Genomic DNA, 15476 nt, shown 5'->3' on the forward strand with positions numbered 1-15476 from the left:
AGCAGGTGAGGCAGATGAAGCAGGTGAGGCAGGTGAAGCAGGTGAGGCAGGTGAAGCAGGTGAGGCAGATGAAGCAGGTGAGGCAGGTGAAGCAGGTGAGGCAGATGAAGCAGGTGAGGCAGGTGAGGCAGGTGAAGCAGGTGAGGCAGGTGAAGCAGGTGAGGCAGGTGAAGCAGGTGAGGCAGGTGAAGCAGGTGAGGCAGGTGAAGCAGGTGAGGCAGATGAAGCAGGTGAGGCAGGTGAGGCAGATGAAGCAGGTGAGGCAGGTGAGGCAGGTGAAGCAGGTGAGACAGATGAAGCAGGTGAGGCAGGTGAAGCAGGTGAGGCAGGTGAAGCAGGTGAGGCAGGTGAAGCAGGTGAGGCAGGTGAAGCAGGTGAGACAGATGAAGCAGGTGAGGCAGGTGAAGCAGGTGAGGCAGGTGAGACAGGTGAAGCAGGTGAGGCAGATGAAGCAGGTGAAACAGGTGAAGCAGGTGAGGCAGATGAAGCAGGTGAAACAGGTGAAGCAGGTGAGGCAGATGAAGCAGGTGAAACAGGTGAAGCAGGTTTCACTGCAGGTTTTCCAGCCCAACACTCTGAAGCTGTTGAGGAAAGTCTCTTCCTCAGCTCCGTCACATCAGAGGTGGATGACACCGACTTCATCTGATTTTTATTGAAAGGTGAAGGTGGCCAGTCTTGAAGGTGTTTTTTTTATAGAGAGAAGTGATATAAACATTATGTTTTTCCTTAACAATAATAACAACAATAATAATAATAATAATAACAACAATAATTGTTGTGGCCTTCCAATTGATTTTATTGTGTATTATTCTGTGTATTATTCAGTAGGAAGTGAACACAATAAGCACTCAGATATTCTCAAATCCTTTTCTCTGCTTCCTTCTCCACGTTTCTCTTTGAATTCCCGAGGCTGTTTAACTGTCCGACCGCCAGCAAAACATCCTGCAGCCCAATCCCCCTATAGAAACACACACACACACACACACACACACACTCACACACACACACATACACACACACACACACAAACCCCACATTTCCCAGCTCAATTAACCTGGACATCACCTTGGGTTCTACAGACGAATCAGAAAATGTCTGCTGTCTGAAAAACTGCAGCAGTGTGCTAATTCCTATTAAATCCTGTGACGACTTCACTTTAGGCAGGTGTGATCATTAATGTATTATTAATGATGACGATGATTATTATTTTGATGGTGGACTGAATTTATGATGATATTTGGCCAAATGTCTCTTATGGGTAATAAAGACTTGAACTGAACTGAATTTTCCTCCTTTTCCTTGAATGATCGTCAGCAGGTTAGAAACACCTGAAACATGGAGTGGCATCATATTTCAATATGTCGAATATGGAATATATGGATGCAGATCTGTCTTACATCTGTTGTATATAAGGAGAGGAAATAGATTTCTGTTTGGTAGAACAGAACTAATGATTAGATTCTACTAGAATTGTTATTACAATTATTCTTTAGAATTCATATTATCGCTTACTATGCCAAATATTGATTTATCTTTTTTTTTTTTAGTTTTGTGATGTTTTGAGTGTGTGTCGCTGCTGTAGCTGACAACATGTATATATGTTGTTATATACAACGATATATAAAATACCTCGATATCTACAGCATCTATCTCTCGATCTAAAAATATTTGGTTAGTGCAAATTAAATTATTTTAAGCCAACAGACAGGTTGGCTCAGCTCTCAAGTGTTAAACAGATTGTAGGTTTAGTTCTTAAAACGTTTCTGGAGGCACAAATAATCTGATTGGTTGAGTTAAACCTCAGTGGGCGGAGCCAAAGAACGACAGTTTTTTAGTGCCGAAAGTTAGCCAACTGGTGAACTTGAAGGGCAAAGATGGAATTCTGGTCAAAATATCAATAAAAATATCAATGACTTCTTTTTACATTCATTCATGACCATGGCAAAGCAGGCTAGCTAACTAGCGTACCTAGACAGCTATAGACTAGTATGGCTAGTTTGGAAGGTCAGCTAGCTAACTAGCTAACCTAGATAACTTAGTATGGATAGATTCAAAATTGGTCAGGATTTAAAAAGTCTGTTTCCCCAGGAAATCACTGACCGAAGAACCAAACTACTTTCAGTTTTAGACCGACTTGATGCTCAGATGGATCAACTTGGAGTTCTCATAAACGTGACTTTAAAGCCTGTATTATAGTGTCCGGTTCACCATATTTGTTGGCTGCTTTAATGAAAACAGCCTATGGCATTTAATGAGGTCCTGCTCTGCAGTTACTGCGGTCTCTGCCTCACGCCGTGCAGCTGATGGCAATTTGCTACAAAGGAAAGTTGATGATAAACTGTGGAAACAGTATTAATAACTATATGGCACGCTGCCTTGGCTCAGTATTAACCTTATCTTATTCAGGATACTGCTGTATTTTTTGGCAACTTTTAATAACATTTGCATCCATCATTTACCTCCCGTCTTATCATTCCCTCCCCTGTATCACCTGTCCTCCACTCACCTCACAGTATTTCAGGGACTGAAAACAATTTTGTGTTTGTGAACGGCTGAAATTAAAAAAAAAAAACATGAATCCAATGCTTCCTCCATCTTCATATTGCTCATTCCAATTATAATTTTAATTTGAGGAAGGGATTAACGGACGGACAGGCAGATCCCCTGGTAGGAAGAATGAGAAAAGAGAAAGAAGGCAAAGAAAGAACGGAGGTGAAAGGTGGAGGTGGAGAGAAATTAGGAAGTAAATTAGGAGCGGAAAGGATGAGAAGGTTAGGGAAGGGAGGGGAAGAAAGGAGGGATGCAGGTGATTATTAAAACGAGGAGGGAAGGAGAGGAGGGAGGAGAAAGGAGGAGTGGAGAAAGACGAAGGAAGGACGAAAGAGGAAGAGCAAGAGGAGGTGGGGAGGATGAGGAAGAATGAAAAGAGCAGAGAGGAGGAGAAGGAGAGGAAAGGGGAGAAGAGGTTGGAGGGAAGGAGGAGAGGGAAAGAGGACAGGAAAGAGAGAGGAGAGGAAATGGAGCGAGGAGGAGGAGGGAAGAGGAAGAGCAAGAGGAGATGGGGAAGGGGAGGAGGAGAGGAGGGAGAGGAGAGAGGGGGAAAGAGGAAGAATGAGAAGAGACGGGGTAGGATGGGGAAGAAAGAGGGGGAGAGGAGGAAGAAAGGAGGAGAGGAACAAATACAAGGATAAAAGGAAAAGGGAATAAGAGGGAAAAGAGGGAGAGAGAGAGGAGGAGAGGAAGCAGAGGAGCAGAGAAGGGAAGAGAGGTGAGAGAAGGGAAAGAAGAAGGTGGGCGATAAGGCGAGAGGTAATTACAGACAGAAGGAGATAACCGGTCCATCAGGAGCCGCTAACCCGCATCCCGAATATGTTTTCTGGTTTATTTATATTCCAGATGGGTTTGGAAAAAAAGGACAACACATTGCTGTTTAAGATAAAACGACCATAGGAAAGTACTGAAATGAAATTGAATGAAAGTCAATTTAGTATGCTTTTCTGTAATTAACTAATTTTAATTTTGTGTCTTTCTGTCCATTCAGAGCTGTGTGTGTGGTGTCATGAACCAAAAACACTCTCAATCCATTTCTCCACGTTCATTTTCCAGCATCTCTCTGAGCCTTACCAAGAACAGGCCGTTTCTGTCTCCGTGTCTTTAAGGCTCATTAATATTCACGACCCTCCGTTCCGATCGGCTAACCGTTTCGAGAGCGAAACGTGAGACGCCGCGGCCCGGCGGCTACAGGTAGGGAAAACTCTCCGGTAATAAACGACGACGACCGCTCGACCGCTTTGAAAAAAACACTTTGTTAGTCTATTATTTCTTACAGAAATGATAATGAGCGAACCTTTGTGACGCCGCAAAGTTACGGAAGTCCAAACGGCTCGTTTAGAGGCTCGCTTTTCTAATATGGATTGTGTGGATTTAGTTTTGATACTTTCACCATGTTTAGATACACATCCAACTCCTTTATCCTCACAGAGGAGAGGGAGTCCTGTTTACATGATATGGACCTTTAAAGGAAAAATCCCCCCTTAAACATTTCCACACTGTTAAAAACAGCTATTGATGATGTACTTTTCCTTCCTGGCTACATTTAGTAATTGTTGTGTTTTTCTTCTTGGTGGATAACCGGCCAATCGTAGACGAGGTGACGTCACCTCCAGATGTTTCCAGCAGCTACAGTGGAGTTTGATATGAGAAAATGTTTCAGGATGTAAAACCTCAGCGGTAAACGTCAGGTTTTGGTGTCAGTCCCTCAGAATCAAAGAGCGAGGGCTTCTTTCTAGAGCCGCCATTTTGCACCGAGAGACGTTCAACAATCATACAGGGAGAAATCCATCGTAGAAGAGGAGAGAGACCAGTTTCTCCACCACAGGAGCAGGAGAGAGACCAGAATGCACTGCAGGAGCAGGAGAGAGACCAGAATGCACTGCAGCAGAGAGACAGGTTGGGGCTTGAGTGAGAAGCAAGTTTAATTTTTTCTCGACTGGAAAAACTCTCACTCTGCTATTTCTCTCTCCATCTACACGTAAAACCCACAGCTGAATGCAAGAAGTCCAGGCCCATTCTCTGGGGGTTGTTGAAAGGCATTCTGGGAAACGTAGGAAATCACTAACTGAAGTGGAAGTAGACGAGGCAGGTTGAGGGCAAGGGGGTTCATCAAAAAAAGAAATTATAACACTTTGTCACAAAATAACTCCTGGAATTCTCTTTTTTTAATTGTGTCTCCATCTTTGGTGCGCTCGTTGCTGTGGTGTTTCTGCAACGCACTTTCCAGAGATCAAGTCAATCCAACAGTGTGGGCGGCACTGTGACCCATATGATTCAGAGAGATAACTGCAAGTACGTTGGCTGTTTAAGACGTTTCAAAGTTACTTATATGGTTACTGAGGGCTTCAGTTATCTGCTTCTCTGCCACTATCCACCTGCTAGTTATACAAGATGAATCTGTCTTCAGCTTTATCTGGTATGACTTAGAACTCGCTGTTATACAACTTTATCTGATATAACTTTTAAGTGACTATTATGATTATGATAAGTGATTATCATGATCTCAGATCTCTACATCTCTAAATACTTTTTCTGCAAAGGCTTTGTACGTCTGCCTACTGCTGTCCACATCACGCACTAATCTGATGAGCAACATTTGATAGACTTATTTTTGTACGTTAAACCTTTGCAGCACATGCCATTATCCTCTTGGTTTTGACCCCATGCCAACTCTAAACACTCATAAACGTGTCATTCTGTATCTGTGTTTTGAATGTGAGGATTGCGTGGGTGAGGGGTTGGCGTGGCGATTGGGACGGTGCAGGAGATATTAAAGTCCCGCCTTGGATCCTCTTCCACACTGTTAGATCTCATCAATCCGTGACGTTCAATGCATTCCATGAGTTATTTTATGATTAAGTGTTGTAATTAAAATCATACACAAGTCCCCGGCTGGCTGCCGCACAGTTGGAGTCTCTCCCAGTGGATGAGAGGGTCGCCTCAATGTGACTGCGTGTTGCAGAGAGAGAAAATGCACAAATGCACCCAACAGCAGTTCAGAGTACTCTGCCTTCTGAGAGAAGGTGGGTGAGGTGCTGGAGAGGCTCCACCTACTGACTCCATAGTCCTACTGGGAGACTTCAGCACTCATGTTGGCAACGACTGGGATACCTGGAGGGGACTTGGAGGAGTGGCCGTCCCGATCTGACCCCGAGTGGTGTGTTGTTGTTGGACTTCTGCTGTAGTCATGGGTTTTCCATAGCAAACACCATGTTTGAACATGAGGAGGCTCATAACTGTAGATGGTACCAGAGCACCTTGGGCCAAAGGTTGGTGATTGACTTTGTAGTGGTTTCATCAGACCATCAGGCCTGAGGCCCGGTAGACCCAAACATGTAGTCAGCACCTGCTGGAGTGTGTGGAAGGAGTTTGGAGAGGCTATGGATGACTTCAGATGGCCTCAAAGAGGTTCTGGAAAACCATTCGGTGACTCGAGAGCGGAAGGCAGGTGTTCGCTGTCAGAATGTGGAAGGAGCACTTTGAGGAACTCCTAAACCCGATAGATACCCTCCGGACAGGAGGCAGCGGTGGAAGATTGGAGCAGGTCAGAGCCCCTCTCCTTGGCAGAGGTCACTGTGGTGGTTAGAAAGCTCCTCAGTGGCAAAGCACCTGGGGTGGATGAGATTGTCCTGAGATGCTGAAGGCTCCTGGATATTGTTGCGCTATTGTGGTTGACTCTTCAATATCATGTGGATTTCCGGGGACAGTGCCCTTGGATTGGCAGACAAGGATGGTGGTCCCCATTTTCAAAAAGAGGGAGCGGAGGGTTTGTTCCAACTATCGTAGAATCACACTGCTCAGCCTCTCTTGGAAAGCCTCTGTCAAGATGCTGGACAAGAGACTCAACTGTCAAACCTCAGATTCAGGAGGAGCACTGCGGATTCCATCATGGTCGCAGAACAGTGGAGCAGCTTTTAACCCTCTGGCAGACAATCGAGGGGTCATGGGAATTTGCTAATCCTGTCTACATGTGTTTTGTGGATTTGGAAAAGGCTTACGACTGTGTTCCCTGAGGTTTCCTGCAGGAGGTGCTACGGGAGAATGGGGTGCCGAGGTCACTGTACACTCGGAGCAACAGCTGTGTATACATTCTTGGCATTAAGTCAAGCATGTTCAATTAATCTTCAAGCATGTGCAGTTGAGGTCTGGAGAGAGTCCAGTTCTGTGACATTAGGGAGGATCTCTGCTGTTTATGAATGATGTCATCCTTCTGGCTTCATCCAACTGTGATCTCCAGTGTGCCCTGGAGCGGGTTGCAGTGTGATGTGGCCGAGATGAGGATCAGCACCTCCGAGTCTGAAGCCATGGCTCTCACCTGGAGAAGGTGGACAGCCCTATCCAGGTGAAGGAGCTGCTTCCCCAGTGGGAGGAGTTCAGGTATCCTTCAGGTATCCTATCCTAACTGGCTTGGATTGACCGCCAGTTAGGTGCATTGGCTTCAGTGATGTGGGTGTTGTATCAGACTGTGGCGATGAAGATCTTCATTCCGACCCTCACCTATGGTCACAAACTTTGGGCGGTGACCTCACCTGGCACCAAAGATCAGCCAATAACAGACGGCAATTTCAGTAGCATGCCGTTTACCTTTAGATGTTAGGCTACACAGATTTGGGTTTGGTGTTAAGTTACTCGTTAACCGCAGCACCACGTCTGGACGCCGACTGCCTTTTAAAACTTGACAAATGCTTTTCTTTTCTGCTTCCAGACAACCATTCCTGAGCCAGATAGCATCAAGCAGGAACAAAACAGCCTCTTGGCAGTTACAACCTCACATGTCATTTTGACTTGCCATCCACAACTACCTTACAAGTGCAGGAGGGCTTTTTATAGCCTCTGACAGCCAACCAGAAGCTGCTGAGCGGGTACCAGAGCTGTATATAGACAGTTTCCAGGAAACAAAATCCATCGCATCTTTGTGGCTCCACCAAAGTGCTTCAATTGTTTAGTGAACTGATCAATGACATGTTTTGGGGTACCAGAGGTGTACATAGACACAGTTTGGACAATGTAGAGGTAGAAGAGCTGTATATAGACAGAATCTGAATGTTGCAGAGATATTTTCAGAGTCTGGATGCTGAAAATGTTGCCTCAGAGGAATGCACAATTATCAGAGCTGTATAGAAATAGATTGAGAATTGAGTAGATTGAGTAGCATTTGACTGTAGCGTAATAACTCCATTTTGCCTTGCTAATAATCAACATTTTCATCTAAATTAATGTCAGTGTTATCCAGTTCATGAAAGCGTTTCTACTGTCTGTTCTAAACAGCCGGAGTCTGGTCGCTCTTTCCTGGGAAAAATCCGCCGCCGCACAGGAAGTGATGCGTTTTACTTTTCTGGTTTGTTTGGAATAAACAGAAGAAGAAGAACTGGGTAGTTAGAATGAGCAGCTATAGCCACCATGACCGAACAGACAACAGAAAATCCAAGCTCCGCCCACACTGTTTGATTGACAGGTGGTTGACGTGCAGTGCAGAAACACCACAGTGAGGCTGAGCAACAAAGATGGAGACTAAATAAAAGATTACAGCTTTACTAGAAAAATTAAAATCCGCCTTTTAACTGCTGCTTTTGAATAAACTGTCTTTGTTTTTTAGCCATACTTTTTAAAAATAAATATATATTTATTCTTTTTGCCCTTTTAAATGCTACTTCTCCTGTTCTTGTGTCCCTCTATGATGTTGGCTGTCTTGTTTCTGCCACTGGTTGTTTTTTCATGACCCTGAACCCTGTTTGTAAAGCGGTTTGTGTTACACTGCTGTATGAAATGTGCTATATAAATAAAATTAGATGTGATGTACGACAGCAACTAATGTTGTTGCCTCAGAGCAGCACTAAGTACACCAAGTGCTCAGCAAAGAAGCAAAGTCTCTGGAAGCAAATGAGAGATTCACAATGACAAGCAAAGACATGAAAGACAAAAAGAAATAGTCCTAGAGAGAGAGAGAGAGAGAGAGAGAGAGGAGGGAGTTTTAACATGCCTTGCACAAAAAAGGAAGTGTAGACCATAGCCAGTTCACCGACCTTCAGAAAATAATATATTGCTAACTTCTTATACGACTCTAGAGAGACAGAGAAGGAGAGAGAGAGAGAGAGATAGATAGAGAGGGAGGGAGGGAGAGTCTTAACATCTCTTGCACAAAAATGGAAGTGTAGAAGATCATTTCACCTTCAGATAGAAAATAATGACCGGCTAACTTGTTATATGACTTCAGAGGGAAAGGGAGAAAGAGCGATGATCAGATTACCTTCGGCTCTACAGTCTGTCTGCAGGCTAATGAGCAGGACCCGTGTGTGTGTGTGTGTGTGTGTGTGTGTGTGTGTGTGTTCATATATGTTGGTGCCTTGAGAAAGACAGATGTGAGTTGACATGATTCCCACAACACAGACTGAAGCCCCTCCAAGTGTTTCTCTGACCCTTATTTTCATATAATGTGATTAAACAAACAGGATAAGCAATATGTTTATTATGCAAGATAATATGTTTATGTTGTGCAAGTTGTTTTTTTATATAATGAGGTATTATGGTTTATTGTTGTACATGTGACATTCTGCTTCCCTTTTTTGCACCTAATAATGAAATCAGCGAGTTTCTCCTGCTCTATTTTTTTACACATTTACACAGAAATAAAGTAAATTACAATATGCTTATTATGCAATAGGTTTAGATTGTATATCATGACTGTCTGTGGAAAACCTTGTATTTCCAAAAAGTAATCTTTCATGGAATTAACCATAACCTTCACTTTCTACAACCAGAGAAATGTCAGCTGAAGTCGACCACAGTCGCCTTGTTTCCAGGTCTGGCAGCGCAGAAAAGCTGCAGCCCATCAGCCAATCAGGTACCAGCGTTGCTATCTGTCCCGCCTTTTCCTTTAAAACCATTGGTGCAACAGCTGTCAATCAGTGGCATGGCGATGTAGTTGGTAGCGGAGTGATTGCAGAGTAACCCTAACACTTTATTTCTGAGATTAGGTTTCATCACTTTCTGAAGTGATGAAATGGATTTCAAACAGATTTCAGGCCCTAGTGGTTTAAAATCACATTAAAGTCAAAATATCAAAATTGATCACATATGAGGTGACATTTCAGGTCATGTGACATTTCAAACTAATCAAAAAAACATAAAACAAAGCCAGTAGTGGGGTCAGTTTGACACCGAAGGGTTACGAAGGGTCTCTAACACACGATGACAGATAATAAAGGCTCATCTGACGGGACAGAGGCGTGTGGACGTGCTGGTTTCCCTTCTGCGGGACGGCCTGGAGGACGAGCGCACGCTGGACTTCCCTTCCGCCGGCCTCTGAAAGCCGCTTCGGGCTTCACGTGGAAACAGACGCGACGGAATCAAAGCAGCGTGATCTGTAGTGGAAACAGCTGAGTGCCGGCGTCGGGCTCGAGGTCGGGAACACCTGAGATGTGAAACGACACGGGCGGCGCCGCAGATCCGCTGTCCGGGACCGGATGAACAAAGAGGAACCGCGGCAGCCGTCCCGGTGGGGGGGGGGGATCCCTCTGTGACTCGGCCCGCCCAACGTTTCTTCCATTTTCTTTTTTTTGTTCTGTGCTTGAACTTGAACTTGAAACAGAACTACTGGCTGATTCTGGTGGGTTATTTCTTCTTGTTGGGGATGTGGAGAGCTGAGTTTCCTCCTGCAGCTTTCAGGCTGCAGGCGTCACGAAAAGCACGAAAAGCACGTCGAGGTACGAGGACGAACATCTGGCTACACAGAAAGCATGAGCCAAGCCTTAGAGCTGAGCAGCCTGAACACTACGGACCAGAATCCCTCTGAGCGCTGCGCATTACAAACACAACGAACACACGGTGTGCTTTTACTACATCTGTGATCTGTCGACTCTAAAAACTGAAAGGTCACTCAGGTCGTCCGACCTTCTGTCCAAACTTAAATCCTGAGGAGAACGGCACCCAAACTCTGGAATAATCTTCTCCGTCTGAAAACATCTTTTTATCCTGCTTTCCATTGATTTTATTGTTTTTATCATCTGCGTTTAAATTCTTTCTGTACATTTTATGTTTGTTTGCTTTGGTGTTTGTTTATATTGTGTTCTTTTAGGAAGGAGAGACTCCATGCACGCTGCCTTCGGCCATCATCAGAGCAGAAGCTCAGCAGTAAAGTGCTGTGTATTGAGTCTCTCCTTCCTCTTCAGTCCTGCTCGTCTCCCTTTGCACCTGCTAAGACTCTGAAGCTGTGCAGAGATCCTGAACACTAGATATTGTGTTCTTTTACTAATTGTTGTCGCTCTTTTACATTGCAATTATCCTGTTTAAACCATGTTTAAATTGCACCCGTTGGTTTTGACCGGCGCTGTATAAACGACAGCAGGGTCGGTCTGTCGGCTCGATGCGCTCGGGGTTAGTCAGCGCTTTGAGAGGAGCTAAAGACAGCTCTGTCCAGCCAGCTGGCACACACTGCTCACTCTGCCGCAGCACACACACACACACACACACACACACATATCATCATCATCATCATGGCACACAGACAGCAGGAGAGTGAGAATTTACATTATAAGTACATACATGCACAGATGGCCAGAATCATGAACATCATGCCTGAGTGCAAAAACAAAGGATAAAGGCATGTAAAGTAGATCCTGTGTGTGTGTGTGCGTGTGTGTGTGTGTGTGTGTGTGTGTGTGTGTGTAAACTTCAAACATCATCTGATACTGGAAGCCAGTCTCATCCATTACATTTACTGGATCGTTAGTTTGGGTTCAAAGGACAAAAATGATTCAGACAGAATCTATTTTCCCCTCAGTAGAGAGACTGAATGTGATGCTACATGTGAAAAATTGTAATTCATTTTTTCAAAATTATTTTTGCTTTGATGTCTCATGTTGCTCTTGGCATGAGACTACAGTGTTATTACTATTATTACTGCAGTAAATTGGAAATTGTCTGGTATCGGCCTGATATGCCAAACCAGTTTCAGTACTGGTGAATCCCCAGTCTGAGGAAGTGTGTGTGTGTGTGTGTGTGTGTGTGTGGTTGCTATTGGGAGGACGAGAGAAGAGAGAGGAAGGAAGGAGGAAGCTAGGGAGGACAGGAGGGAGCGAAGGAGGAGGGAAGAGTGACCAGTGACAAGTGTTGAGGGTTATGAGGATTAAAGCCGTCAATCCCAGCATGCATCAGAGTGGGATTTGACCTGCAGGACAAAACCACAGAGATAATCCAGCCGGACTTTCAGATGGAAACGCCATAATTGCTGGAGTCTTTTTTTTTTTTTTTTTTTTACACTATAAGTGACATCTGTGTGTCGATCCTGTCCTGAAGGACTAAACAATGCACTACATTATGGACTAAAGCATGAAAATGCAAAACAGATAATCAACCAGTCTGTCTAAACTGCAGAAAAGCTGATAATGCAAAGTCTCTTCTCACCACAGCAGCATTTACAGAGTTTACTTCAGTATCATCTTCCCCTTCCATAAAGCTGCAGTATGTTGTCAAAGATGTTATGCTCTTCATCAAATTAGGAACCTGTGTAAATAATAATAATAATGTGAGGCGTTATTGTTTCCTGTAGTGAAACTGTCCTCTCTCTTTCTCCTCTCCACAGGGAGGTCAGAGGTCAGAGGTCAGAGGTCAGGAGCTGGGAGGGATCACACAGCACTTCGGGTCTGTGACCTCCTCGCTGGTGCCGAGCGGCGAGCGGCGAGCGGGAACACGTCTCCGGTGTTGTTGCTATGATAAACGTTAGCCTAGCTAGTTAGCCTAGCTAACGTTAGCTACAAAACGGCAGGATGCCGGCTCTTGGTCCCGCCCCTGCTTCATCCTTATTGGTTGGTAGAACTCTGAAGTGACATTGATGAGCTTCAGACAAAGTTGAAATTGTTTCAATTTGAGAACAGGTTCAGCCTCACGGGCTCAGCACTAAAAAGACTCAGGTATCTGTTTAGGGTCAAAACTGTTCCACAGGAAATAATGAAGGAAAAGCAGCAGCGCTTCTCTCACAGGTCCCGGGTGGACAAAGACCCGGGTCAAGGAAGCGTTCCTAGAGGAAAGGGTTAAGGTTCGGGTTATGTGTTGGGGAACGAATGTAGTCAAGGGAAGGTCCTCACCAGCACTGTAACAGTATCTGTGTGTGTGTGTGTGTGTGTGTGTGTGGGGCTTCCCTGTGATTAAGTATTTAGCAGGCGGTGGGGGGGGGGGGGGGGGGGTGCGCTCCCTGGCACCCTGAGGGGAAAGCAGTTACACTAATTACTGTTGGTCCAGACCGGACGCTGTTACGCAACCACAAACAAACCTTTCTGACCTTTAACCTGTTTGTCCGTCTTCACTTCTCTCCTCTCCCTTTTTACCTTCTCTGGGGAAACATGGCGCTCAACACCCGGGGATCTGGGAAACTTCACGTTTCCAGTCAGTCAGCTGTGAATTTGATCCACATCAGTGGATGTGACAGAGGAGTGGCGACGTTAACTTGGTCAACACTCTTCAGATTTTGGGGAGCGTTTCATTGAGTCTGGAGTTTCCCTCGTCAGCGGCTTGTTCTCGCTCAGAGTAACAGTCGAGCCAATCAGAGCCTTTGTGGGCGGGACTAAAGTTTGAACCGTTTGTGCGACAGTTTTCACTCGTGTTTCAGCAGAATAGATTTGTTGAAATCTCCTCCTTAACCAACAGATTTCTTCGTCTTTACAAAGATGATATTTTTGTCCAAATGGACGACATTCTTGGTCAGTTGGTAAATGTCTGCTAACATGTAGAGGCTGACTGGCTGCAGCGTCATGTGACTGAAGTGATGTCAGAGCAGGCGATACGTCAGTCTCTAGTGATTGGTTCGGGGAAAATCAACTCACCCCCCCCCCCCCCCCCCCCCCCCACACACACACACAGAAAACGACTAACAAGGAGGAAACCTCAGCTGAATGACGGGGTGGAACCAGATGACGTTCAGTCTGAAGATCAGACTGGTTCAGATCGTTCCTCCTGCTCTCCTCTCCTCCTCAGAGCTGGAAACTCTTTTTCTCCTCCCCCCTTATCACTCAGCGGCCCCATGAACAGTGAAACCTCCACTCAGTTCAGTTCAGTTCAGTTCACTTCAGTTCAGCTCAGTTCAGTTCAGTGTCTGCAGGACCAAACTCCAATAAAGCAGAGGAGAGACGTGTGAAGGTTACTGATGAAGACTGTCGGGGTCTGAAACACGTCCACTGAATATATAATTCTTACAAAATCATGAACACAAAACAACAACAAATTCTGATGCTTTTTAAAAGACAGTGCAGAACTTCAGTCCATGGCTGAGAACATAACAGACACACAGACTGGATTCTCTGTATTTTACATAAACTGCATCATTTATATTATTTTTATTTCTCGTTTGCAGTGAGATGTTTCTATCTGCCTCTCCTCACCTGTACAGTTCATATTTATTTTTTCAGTTTATATCATTAATAAGTGCAAATTAGCAAAATCTAAACCAACATGAAAATAAAACTTTACCATCAGCCGGTACATAAAACAGAAACGTCACTTCTGCATATCTGCATCTGCTTGACCCGTGTGTGTGTGTGTGTGTGTGTGTGTGTGTGTGTCGTGACAGAACACACTACTGCTGCCTGTCTGAGCCCCAGATGGTGAGGATTATTAGAGGGATGATATGACTAAAGCAGGATGGAGAGAGAGAGAGAGAGAGAGAGAGCCACACACACACACACACACACACACACAGCATCTTATAATCTGCACAACAGCAGAAGTCACACTGAGGATGTGATCAAACCTCCAGCTGGTTTTCTTTGGTCTGAACCAGCTGGAGGAAAAGCTGACTTTGTTGTATTTCTGTATTTGGTTCCTTTAGGTTCAAACCGACCAATCACAAGCCAACCAGGACTTGTAAACAAAAGTCACATGACTCACAAGCAACTTGTTTACTGGACAGAGCTTTGACCTGTCATCACACCATTACTTGGTGCCACCAGAGTTCAAAGGTCATCGTTCTCACCGGGACAAACCAACCGACTGAAGGAGGAAAATAAACCGCTCAGAACATGAAAATACACAATTCAGTGTATTAAATGAGAGTAAATAAAGTGATTCACATTGATAGTATGCCTTTACATTCATGCATGTATGTATCCATGTTTGGACAGGTGTTTCCCAAGGTCATGGGGTCATGAGATTCCCATGTGGACCATGTCCCGTCTGAGCTCTGATGAAGCCCTTTTTATGGTGAACTCTGTTTACCCGGGGACTGCTTATACTTTCCATGTGTTTTGATGCCACGTATCAATCATCATTTCATTGCTATTTGCTTTGAACCGAGCTCGTATTAAACCTGCATGAAGGAAGCTACTCTGCATCATCGTCTGATTCTTCTTGTCTGAGCAGAAAATCTTCCCTGGGAAACACCCCGTTACACATGCAGAGTGACTTTACAGCGCCAATAACTGTAAATTGGCAAAAAAAAAGGTGGGAGACAGGACTTTGACAAAGCAGATTCTGCCAATATATAAAAAAAACAAGTCTCTCACTTTTTTCACCTATGTATAATTATCGGTAAACGTTTTATTTTCTTCGTTCCAGCGGCATAAGTTTCATCCGACCGGATTTCGGTGTTCCAGGTTTAATAAACATAAAGAAAGAGATTCACTTCAAAAACAATCCAGCAGCAGGACTAGTTTTTTATATATCATCAGAATCTGCTGTGTCGGCGTTCCTTTATGTGCTAGAAGTGATTTTCAGACTGTTCCTCCAGACAGGCAGTGAATGGAGAGAGAAAAAAACACAATTCTCCAGTCTGCTCTACCGGAGCAACAGATCACAGAATCACTGATTTGGGGGTTTTATCATGGAGGAAGAGACACAACAAGACTCTACCAGAGGAACACAGAGCTTCACTCAGTTCCATATCATTAAACAGTGGATAACAGTCTCACTTCACATTTTGAAATTATTAAATTAAT

This window comes from Centroberyx gerrardi, chromosome 11 (genome assembly GCF_048128805.1).
Source record: "Centroberyx gerrardi isolate f3 chromosome 11, fCenGer3.hap1.cur.20231027, whole genome shotgun sequence".
Taxonomy (NCBI): Eukaryota; Metazoa; Chordata; class Actinopteri; order Beryciformes; family Berycidae; genus Centroberyx; species Centroberyx gerrardi.